The following is an 11638-nucleotide window of genomic DNA, read 5'->3' on the forward strand; positions in this document are numbered from 1 at the left end:
ATTTCTAATGAACATAGATGCAAAAATTCCCAATAAAATTCTGGCACATCAAATACAAAAACATATCAACAAGATTGTGTACTATAATCAAGTGGGGTTCATCCCAGGGATGCAAGGTTGGTTCAACATATGGAAATATAATTCATCACATCAGTAAACTTAAAAGTAAGAATCATATGATCATCTCAATTGATGCAGAAAAAGCATTCGACAAAATATGACACCCATACTTGTTCAAAACACTAGTAAAATAGGGATAACAGGAACATATCTCAACTTTGTAAAAGCTATCTATGCTAAGCCCCAGGCCAACATCATTCTAAATGGAGAAAAACTGAAGGCATTCTCTCTAAAAACTGGAACAAGACAGGGATGCCCTACTTCACCACTTTTGTTTAACATAGTTCTTAAAACTCTAGCCAGAGCAATTAGATCAAAGAAATTAAATGGATCTGGATAAGAAAAGAAGAAATCAAATTAGCACTATTTGCCAATGATATGATTCTATATATAGAAGACCCAAAAAATTTCACCAGAAAACTAACTAGTAAATGAAGTCATCAAAATAGCAGGATATAAAATCAACACCCATGAATCAAAGTCATTTCTGCATATCAGTGACAAATCCTCTGAAACAAGGAAAACTACCCCATTTACAATAGCCTCAAAAAATAATATAAAATATGTGGGAATCAACTTAATGAAAGAGGTGAAAGACCTCTACAATGAAAACTACAGAACACTAAAAGAAATTAAAGAAGATCTTAGAAGATGGAAAGAACTTAATTAATATTGTCAAATGACCATACTGTGCCTTTATGTTGGAGTGTCTCTCCTGTTTTTTTAACATTTTAATTTTCTTTTTCTTTTTTTATTTAATCTAATTTGTTATATATGACAGCAGAATGAGATTCAATTTATATTACACACATAGAGCACAATTTTTCAATTCCAATCAAAATACAGATTTAATGCAATTCCAATCAAAATCCTAATGACATTCCTTATAGAAATAGAAAAAGCAGTCCTGAAATTCATCTGGAAAAATAAGAGACCCAGAATAGCTAAAGCAATCCTTAGCAAGAAGAGTGAAGCAGGTGGCATCACTATACCAGACCTTAAACTACACTACAGAGCTATAGTAACAAAAACAGCATGGTATTGGCACCAAAACAGACCTGTAGACCAATGGTACAGAATAGAGGACACAGAAACAAACCCACATAATTACAATTATCTTATATTAGACAAAGGCACGAAAAAAATATATTGGAGAAAAGATAGCCTCTTCAATAAATGATTCTGGGAAAACTGGAAATCCATATGCAACAAATGAAATTAAGCCCCTATCTCTCATCACACACAAAACTACACTTAAAGTGGACCAAGGACATAGGAATTAAACCAGAGACCCTGCATTTAATAGAAGAAAAAGTAGGCCCAGATCTTGAGATCCACCCACACCAGCAGAACCCAGGCTCACAGTAGGCCCTGGCTCACCCCTCCACCTGTGGTTCAGATATCCGCCAGAGCCTAGCCTCTGGCACAGGACCGCCTCTTCTAAACAGCAGACTACTGTGGGAGCCCAGGCCCAGCCCAGATCCATCCACACCACTTGTGCAGGACCAGGTTCAGGGTAGGTCCAAGTTCGTCCCCCCTACTACCAAGGAACCTAAGCCTAACCCACTTCCATCTTGGGACACTGCAGTCATCGAGATAGCCGTCCCCACACAGTAGCTCCTAACTTTTTGACAGCACACAGGGCCTAGATGCAGCTTCATCTCAGAGCAGGCATCCCAAAGGGAGTGTGTGGCTCATCCTTTCAGCCCACCTCTGTAAGACATTGCTTCCATCTTGGGGCACCTTAATATTATCTCGAATTACCTCAGTTATTGCCACCACCACTTTTAGATACAGTAGCATACGTTGAGGGACACCAGCAGGGTCTGGAAGCCCAACATCAAGGTGAGGTGAAGACAATCTGAATGAGCACTATAAGAATATAGGGAAGAAACTGTAATATCTCAGATCCACACTGCAAGAAAGAAAGACACACAGACAACATGAAAAAACCTGGGAGGAAAGTGCCCCAAACAAACCAGGATACTACAATAACAGAACCAATGCACAGCAAAGTTGATGAAATATCAGAAAAATAGTTCAGAAGGTTCATAATTAAAATGATCTGTGAATTAAAGAATGACCTAAATGAGCAAATTTAGGCAAAAATTGATCATTCCAACAAGAGATAAGAGAGCAAATACAGGTAGCAAAAGATTACTTCAAGAGACTCTGGAAAAAAAAACAACACAGAAATCCTTGAAACGGAGGATACAATAAATCAAATTAAAAAAAAAAAACTCAATAGAAAGCATCACTAACAGACTAGATCACTTGGAAGAAAGAACATCAGATAATAAAGACAAAGTATACAACCTGGAAAATAAAGTTGATCACACAGTGAAGATGGTAAGAAACCATGAACAGAACATCCAAGAATTATGGAGCAGCATCAAAAGACCAAATCTAAGAGTTACTGGGATAGAGGAAGGCGCAGAGCTTCAAACCAAAAGAGAAGGCCCAAATCTCCATCATGTCATATTAGGCCCTGACTTCCTTAATAAGACTCCTTTAGCACAAGAATTAAAATCAAGAATCAATAAATGGGATGGATTCGAACTCAAAAGCTTCTTCTCAGTAAAAGAAACAATCAGTGATGTGAATGGAGAGCCTACAGAATGAGAGCAAATTTTTACCACATACACATCAGATAGAGAACTAATCTCTAGGATACATAAAGAACCCAAATTTCCTAACTCCAAAAAACAAATAACCCAATCAATAAATGAGTCAAGGAACTGAACAGACACCTCTCAGAAGATGACAATCAATCAACAAATATATGAAACAAATATATAAAAAAAAGTTCAACATCTCTAGCAATTAGAGAAATGCAAATCAAAACTACACTGTCATTGCATCTCTCTCCAGTCAGAATGGCAGATATTAAGAATACAAACAACAATAAGTGTTGGTAAGGATAAGGGGGAAAAGGAACACTCATACGTTGCTGACAGGACTGCAAATTGGTGCCTCCAACATAGAAAGCAGTATGAAGATTCCTTGGAAAACTTGGAATGGAACCACCATTTGACACAGCTATCCTACTACTCAGTTGACATCCAAATTACTTAAAAGCAGCATATGACAGGGACTCAGTCACATCAGTCACATCACAATTCACAATAGCTAAATTGTGGAAACAACCTATAGGCCCTTCAGTAGATTAATGGATAAAGAAAGTGTTATATATACACAATGGAATATTACTCAGCATTAAAACAGAATAAAATCATGGTATTTGCGGGTAAATGGATGGAGTTGGAGAATATAACAGTAAGTGAAGTTAGCCAACCCCAAGAAACCAAATGCTGAATGTTTTCTCTGACATGATCATGTTGATTCATAATGGGTATGGTGGGGGAGCATGGGAGGGATAGACACACTTTAGATAGGGTAAAAGGGAAGGAGACATAGGAGTAGAAAAGATGGTGGAATGAGAGGGACAGCATTACCCAAAGTACATGTATAAAGACACAAACGGTGTGACTCTATTTTGTGTACAACCAGACACATGAAAAATTGTGCTCTAAGTGTGATTGAATCTCATTCTGCTGTCATATATAACAAATTAGATTAAATTTTAAAAAAATGTAAAAAAATAGCTTTTTTAGAAACCTACAATAAGTCCACTGAATAGGAAATGAGGAAAACAATTCCATTCACAATAGCCTCCAAAAAAATTTCTAGAAACTAATCTGATGAAAGAGGCGAAAGACCTCTGGAATAAAAATTATAGAACACTGAAGAAATAAAGACCTCCCATAAAGACTTTAGAAGGAAAGACCTCCCATATTCCTGCATAGGCAGAATTAATATTGTTAAAATGCCCCTATTACCAAAAGCAATCTATAGATTTAATGCAATCCCGATCAAAATACTAATGGCATTCTTCATAGAACTAGGAAAGATAACCCCACAATTCATGTGGAAGAACACAAGATTCAGAATAACCAGAAGAATCCTGAGTAAAATGAGAAATGCTAACAGCATCACAGTACCCAATTTCAAGCTATACTGTAGAGCTGTAATTACAAAACAATATGGTACTGGCATAAGAACAAATGTGTAGATCAATGGAATAAAATAGAAGATGCAGAGACTAACCAACACAGATATAGGAGTCTGATTCTGAATAAAGATGACAAAAGCATGTATTGGAAACACAGCTTCTTTAACAAATGGTGATAGGAAAATGTCACACATACAAGAATCAAAGTAGATTCCTATCTCCCAAACTGTCCAAGAGTCAATTCAAAATAGGTTAAAGAGAAATGGGTATAAGACAAGCTGCAAATGCTATTAGAAAACATAGGAGAGACACTCCAACATAAAGGCACAGGCAGTGACTTCCGGAATAGAACTCTTATAGCTCATGAAACAAAATCCAGAATTGAAAACGGGGTGTGGGGGGGGATCAAATTAAGGAGCTTCTGAATAGCAAATGAAACAATTAACAGAGTGAAAAGACAGCCTACAGGATGGAAGAAAATCTTTGCCAGCTACTCTTCTAACAGAGGATTAAGGTCCAGAATATGTTAAAAAAAAAAAAACAACAACTCTAAAAGCTCTGCAACTGAAAAACAGACCATTCAATAAATGGGCAAATAAAGTAAACAGAAACTTCTCAAAAAAAGTATAAATGACCAACAATTTTATTTTTAAAATGTTCAAAATCTTTGACCATCTAGGAAATGCAAGTCAAAACTACACTAAGATTCTTTCTCATTCCAGTCAGAATGGGAACCATAAAGAATACAAATAATAATAAATGCTGGTGAAGATCTGTAGAAAAAGGAACTCTTATACACTGCTGGTGGGAATGTAAATTTGTAGAGCCACTATGGGTTTAAATACGAAGGTTCCTCAAAAGACTAAAATTGGAACCACCAAATAACCCATCTATACCACTCCTCAATATTTATTCTAAGGAACTAAAGTCGGCATATTCTAGAGATGCCTACCTATGTTTACAGCAGCACAATTTACAATAGCCAACTTACGAATGAAAAGATGAATGGATAAAGAAAATATGAGATATATACATTATATTATATATATATATACACACACATATATAATGGAATTTTATTAAGACATAAAAAAGAATGAAGTTTTTCCATTTGCAGGAAATGACTGGGTCTGAAAAAACACTGTGTTAAGCAAAATAAGTCAGTCTCAGACAAATAAGTGTCACGTTTTCTCTCATGTGTGAAGCTAGAGAGGGAAAAAAGGATGTCCTAAACGTAGAAGGGAGACCATTGGGGTAGTAGAAGGAGATAAGTAGGAAGGAGGACTGGTGGGGAAGGGGTTATTGGGGATTAAGATTGATCATTTTATATTATATGCATGTACAAATATGCCACAATGAAAAATCACTATTCTGTATAATAAAAATGTATAAATTTAAAGAAGAAAGAACAGAGGAAAGATTAACAGTTATTCTTTAGATTGAGGATCATATTCCAACATCATTCTAATTCTAAAACACAGGCTCATATAAATGACAAAATATATAAATACTTAGAAACAGGAAAATATGGCTTAAACAATGTCCAAAGACTGCAACATTACCAACAAGATCAATCAAGTATTCCAGAGTATCAGGATGTACCAGAAGCATAATCTGGCAGCGAAGCACTGGAGGAACCTGCTGAATACTGCTTCTCTAGAAATTGCCAAAGACGTATTTTAATAGAAGAATATGACTTCCTAGGTCTGCACTAAAGTCCAATATAATCATACTTCACCCAAGTCATTCCATTATGATACATCGCACCTAATTAGTAAGGTTATTCCCTTTAGTATCCCTGCTGAGAATAAAACATTTATTGAAAAGATCAATCTTTCATTAAAATCTGCTGAAATTGCCTGGAAATAGCACTGATCTTGAAATTAATCATCTTGGTTTAGAATTCTGTTAGGCCTCTATTTACCTTGTGACCTCAGGGAAGGTATTTGCATAATCTGTGTCACTGCTGTGTCAATTTAACCTAAAGTCTTATTATCCAGAGCAATTGTTTCTATAAGAACTGGTAAGTGCTTTGTAAAATGATCTGTGAACATTCCTTTTACATTCTAAATTAAAATTTTCACAATTCATTGGAGGAAAGATGTATTCATCTATTTTGCATTGCTACAATGAAATACCTGAGGCAGTTAACTTTATAAAGTGAAAATATTTATTTAGCTTGTAGTTATGGAGGTTAAAATTCTAATATTAGGAAGCCCAGTGGTTTAACTTCTAGTGAGGGTGGCAGAGGGTGACAAAGCATGGCAAAAGCATAAGTAAGACCTAACAGTCATATCTCAAACTGGAAGAGAGAGAGAGAGAGAGAGAGAGAGAGAGAGAGAGAGAGAGAGAGAGAGAGAGAGAGAGACTGGACAGGGTCCCACATCCCTTTAAGAGCTACACCCCCCAATGAACTAAGTACTGCTCACAGGGCCCTACCTCTTAAAGGCCCACTACTAACCTGAGGACCAAGTCTTTAACATAATGATCTCTTGACAGAGATTGTATAATGTATGCCCAAACTATAGTAGATGGGGCGGGGAATGAAGAGAAGGAGATTCTTCATGTAAGACTACTAATTCAATTGTTAGTTTTCTAAAATTGAACATATATGGACATTATGTTCTTGGGATAGAAAAAATGTTTTTTCCACTTGTGTCATAGAAACAGTTTTCTTCCAGGAATGCCTTTGGTGTTTGCCTGTTATGCTAATAGGCGCTTGAAATACTGGGAAAAGCATGGTTTTTAAATGGATTTAAGGTACTCATATATATGTCTGTCATTTGCTTATTCAAAGTTCTAACTTGAAGAGTACTTATAAAAATGGTTACTTGTAGCAGAATTTTTTCTACAATTCTGGTAGAATAACAATACGAGCATTTATATTTAGAAGTGACTATCACACAAAGAATTTAGAATGCTATAAAGATAGCATGTCATCAAATAGTCTCCATTTCCTGAGGGTATCCAAAATCTCTCTTTTCTCCTATTGAGGGCAAGGAATGCAAGTCTTAAAAGTTATTGAAATCAAATAGAACGACAGTAGTAAAGATGATATTAGAAATCAGAGCTTTCATTTTTTTCTTTATGTGTGTGTGTGTGTGTGTGTGTGTTTGTGAGAAAAGGGCATCTCTTTTTTTCTGATGTAATGACTGTAAAGTAGAGAAATGCATCAAAAGATCAAAAAAGAAGAGCATCAAAAAAGCCAGCTATCCCACTCCTCGGTTTATACCCAAAGGACTTAAAATCAGCATACTACAGTGATGCAGCCACACCAATGTTCGTAGCAGCTCAATTCACAATAGCTAAATATGGAACCAACCTAGGTGTCCCTCAATGGATGAATGAATAAAGAAAAAGGTATATATACTCAATGGAAGAGTGAAATATTGGCATTCACCAGTAAATGTATGGAGTTGGAGAATATCATGCTAAGCAAAATAAGCCAATCCCACAAAACCAAAGGCCAAATGTTTTCTCTAATATGTGGATGCTAATTCACAATAAGTCAGGGGGCATTAGAGGAGAATATAATTTCCTTAGATTAGGTAGGAGGAAGTGATGGGAGGGGAGGGAGAGGGATGTGCAGATAGGAAACATAGTAGAATGGAACAGACATTATTACTTTATGTATATATGTGACTACATGACCAATATCATTCTGCAATATACACTCAGAAAAATGGAAATTATATCCCATCTGTGTGAGTGATATATCAAAGTTCATAAATGCATTCATGTATAACTAATTAAAACAAATTAAAAATTAATTTTTAAAAAACCCTAAAGGTAACACCCAGCATGATTAGGTTTCCATCAAAATTTAACTCTCTTTTTCCAGGTATTCTATAGATTTTAAAATCATAACCAAAATAGGGAAGTTGGAGTTTTGAATAAATGAAATAGCCTACAAGATTATAAAAACGTATGGTGTGTAATTTATTTTTTAATAACTAGATAGATTGGGCTTTAAAATTCCTACTCGATAAATTTTACTGATTTTACTGTTATGAGTTAAATGAAGTCGCTTTGCTTCTGCCATGGATGATGAAAGTAATTTTGTAACATATGTAATATGCCATAATATACCTACTTATAAGTTGTAATAGGTCCTACACATGCAACTCTGAAAATAGAAAAGAGATAGAAATACTATTTTTTGATATAGGAAATGATAACAAAGCCCTTAACAGCTAGGGGGAAAAAACTGAGAGACAATCTTCAAAAGAGTGAAATAAAGCAAAATACATGCTGACCAGAAAGTACATTGAAATGCTGAGAAAGAAGAAAAGCTATGCCCTCAAATGCATAGGAGGAATAAATCATCAAGCATGGATCATAACTACTGAAGTTCAGGAGCCCCAGGGCAACTTACGTATATGAATGACTGAACAGGTGCTGGTCCTTATGGTATGTGTCTATAGCCAGTTCTTGGGCATTAAGAAAAAATGGCGGGATGATGGGAGCTAAAATTTGCCACTGTTTAGTCTTCTCAGCTGAAATCTTCAAGGTTGGCATTAAACACAGGCATCTAAAAGCCAGAGGAAAGTATAAATGAAATAGTAAAAAGAGAAAACATCAGAGAAAGAGCAGTAAACATATTTTTCTATGCCATACATATGGGAACTTTTTTTTTTGTCAGTAACAGGTGAGCTAGGTTCAACCACAACTTGCTAGAAGGGAATATCCCTGAGGTTATAGTAATATTGATTTGTAGAAAAATAAATTTAAGACTTTGGGATATTTATTGTTAGCCACACATGATGCCTACGATCTTGCCTAAATTCACCCAGTATGGCTCTGACTCCTATGGAATAGACACTTCAAAGATTCTCTGTAGTCTAAAAATTGAGGACTGCAGAACAAATACCTGAGCTTGATCCTTCAAGATCCCTGGCAGAAAAGAGGAGGTACAACATGGGTGATCAATGACAATTTAGTGAAGGAACAATTTACAAGGCCTAGGAAAGTTTAAAAGAAACCAAGAAGGTATGGTGCAAAGTCCCAGAATTAAAATGAGCAAAGCCACTGCAATTCCTAGAGAAGGAAAGACATGCAAAACTAGCTAGAGGCATGCCTGTCAGGCAGAACTTCATTTTAAAAGCTATGGCCTTTTGGAGAGGAACAAAGCCATCACAGGACCATATTAAGCAAAGATGGAGGGAAGTGTGAAGAGGGGGGCATACGCCAGGGCTTCTTTATTTTCCCATCCTCTGGTTTCCTGCCAAGGCCTCCCTTAGACTGAACCCAGCTGAAAACCAGAGGGAAATGGGACCATTACTTCAGTCCTTAAAAGGCAGCCTCTAAGTGCACAGAACAGAGCGAGAACAAAAGCATAAAGTGGATCCCAAGCCTCAAATGAGAATATCCAGCACAACCTCAGCCCATTAGAAACCTCCTCAGAGTTGCTTCAGCAGTTTGCTGAAAGTCAAGAGAACATTTGGGCAAAAACAACTCCACTTAGTGTATCATTTATTTGGGGCATTGTTCACAACCAACCAATATCATGAAAAAAAGTGTAATTGGCAGTATGCGAATGTAGAATGGTAAGCACATTTAAAAAAAAAAATGAGAAACGGAATGCTCCAAGGATGAAACAATGACTAAAAAGAATGAGGATTTTACCATATGGATTGACATTTTTTTGTATTGCAATCAAAACAAGATATAAAATGCAAATCTAGGGAGGAGAATGTATAACACTGGTAAGAATAGGCACAGCAAGACATTAACAAATGACAGCCCTGAATCTGCAGTAACAGAGAACACTGCAATAATCCCAATGTTGATTAGAAACCAAACCATAACAAAAGAACTATAAGAATATTTTATATCCAGTTTAGCCAGATTTAGTGTTTGCAAAGTGATGAAGCTTTGAAATCTGTCTTTAAGAAGTAATATTAAAACATTGACTGAACAGCAGAGATCAGTCTAGAAATCATTGGTGGTGAGGTCAGAATGTTAAAACATTGAAACAGTTAACAGAGACATTTATAAATATGTAGTTCTTACTTTTGCAAGTAATTGTTCCTATACAAAAAATATATATACATAAGCCTCAGATGATGTGTGGGGTGGAAAGTAGATGCTGATATAAAGGTCAGTGCAGGTTAATGAATTAATAGTATATCACAAGTTAGAGGCCACAACGTAACTAGGCTCCTAGCTAATTAAAGCTGGAATGCAAATAAGATGAGCATATTCCTCAATATTCTGTCCATAAATTTCTGCTAAGTTCTGTGACTCTTTTCAGAAATTAGTGGCAGAGATGAAATTGGCCATGCTTACTGCCCTCTTAGAAGCTGCAAGACTAGTGGGAGAAATGGACACATAGACCCTAGACCTTTGCTCTAAAAAAGTCCAATTTTAAAGGCCTGTGATGAGATGAGAAGAGCATGAGAAACAGCCAGAGTTGAGCATCATGAACCCCTAAATACAATTCTGCCACTGTCAGCTTCCTCCAGTTCCCTGAAGGAAATTTAAACTGAAGGGAAATCATCCAATGAGGAAAAAAACCTTTCTGGAAACATTGACAAACAAATCCCAGTGCAGAACCCTAGAAGTATATTCAACTCCAGGAGGCTTCCTTTGCACAGTCTCAGCAAGCACAAGGATTGTTCTTTTATCTACAATTGATTTCCAGAGGGAGTCAGGGAGGCAGGGCAGTTAGCAATTCCCCAAAAGAAGGCAATCTTGGTGCTTTTTCCTAACAAAGAGAAGTAAACCCTGCACATGGAAAAGAACTGCACTCACAGGGCCTCCTGACATGACTCCCTTTTTCCTCATCCTGATAAGATCAGCCTATACTACCATAATTGAACAAATATCCCCATTTATGTGATCTATTGCTGGGCAACCAACTGCCCCCAAATCTAATGGCTTGAAACACCATTGTCAGTTTCTTCCCTAGTTCTGTGGTTGAAGAGGTTCAGTGGGCAGCTCTCCTCCACTTGATTTTGGCTGGGCCTGCAGTCATCTGAGGGCCCAAGTGCACTGGAACACCAAAGGTGGCCCACTCGTGGCTAGCTCCAATATGGGCAATGTCCAGAAGACCTGCATGCATCCTGTACCCTCTCCATGTGACTCAGGCATCTCACAGCAGGTCAGCATCTGAATTGAAAGCAGAAGCTGCCAGCAAGGCCTAGAACAAGCACAGGGTAGCTTCCAGCTCATTTATTGGTTAAGAAGTTAACAGACTTGGCCTTGACTCAAGAGGAAATAACAGAAGCCAAAATAGAACCCCCAGCTCTCTTTAGCTCACTACAATCCTTGAACATAAAATATTCCTCTTAGCACTTCAGAAAACAAAATAAGGGGACAGTGATGAGGGAGTATTGCAGATAGTAGCTTGAGTGCTCTCCAAAGGCCAGCATCTTTTTATCAGGAAGCTTGAGTAACAATAGGTAATGTTATTTGGCCAATATTGTCCACTGGTGAAGGACTGAGGGACAGCTGCTTGGTTGTTGACTGACTAAATTATAAATCAGAATTTGCAAGTGGAATAAT

The sequence above is a fragment of the Spermophilus citellus genome (assembly GCF_964194105.1).
Source record: "Spermophilus citellus genome assembly, chromosome: 8".
NCBI lineage: Eukaryota > Metazoa > Chordata > Mammalia > Rodentia > Sciuridae > Spermophilus > Spermophilus citellus.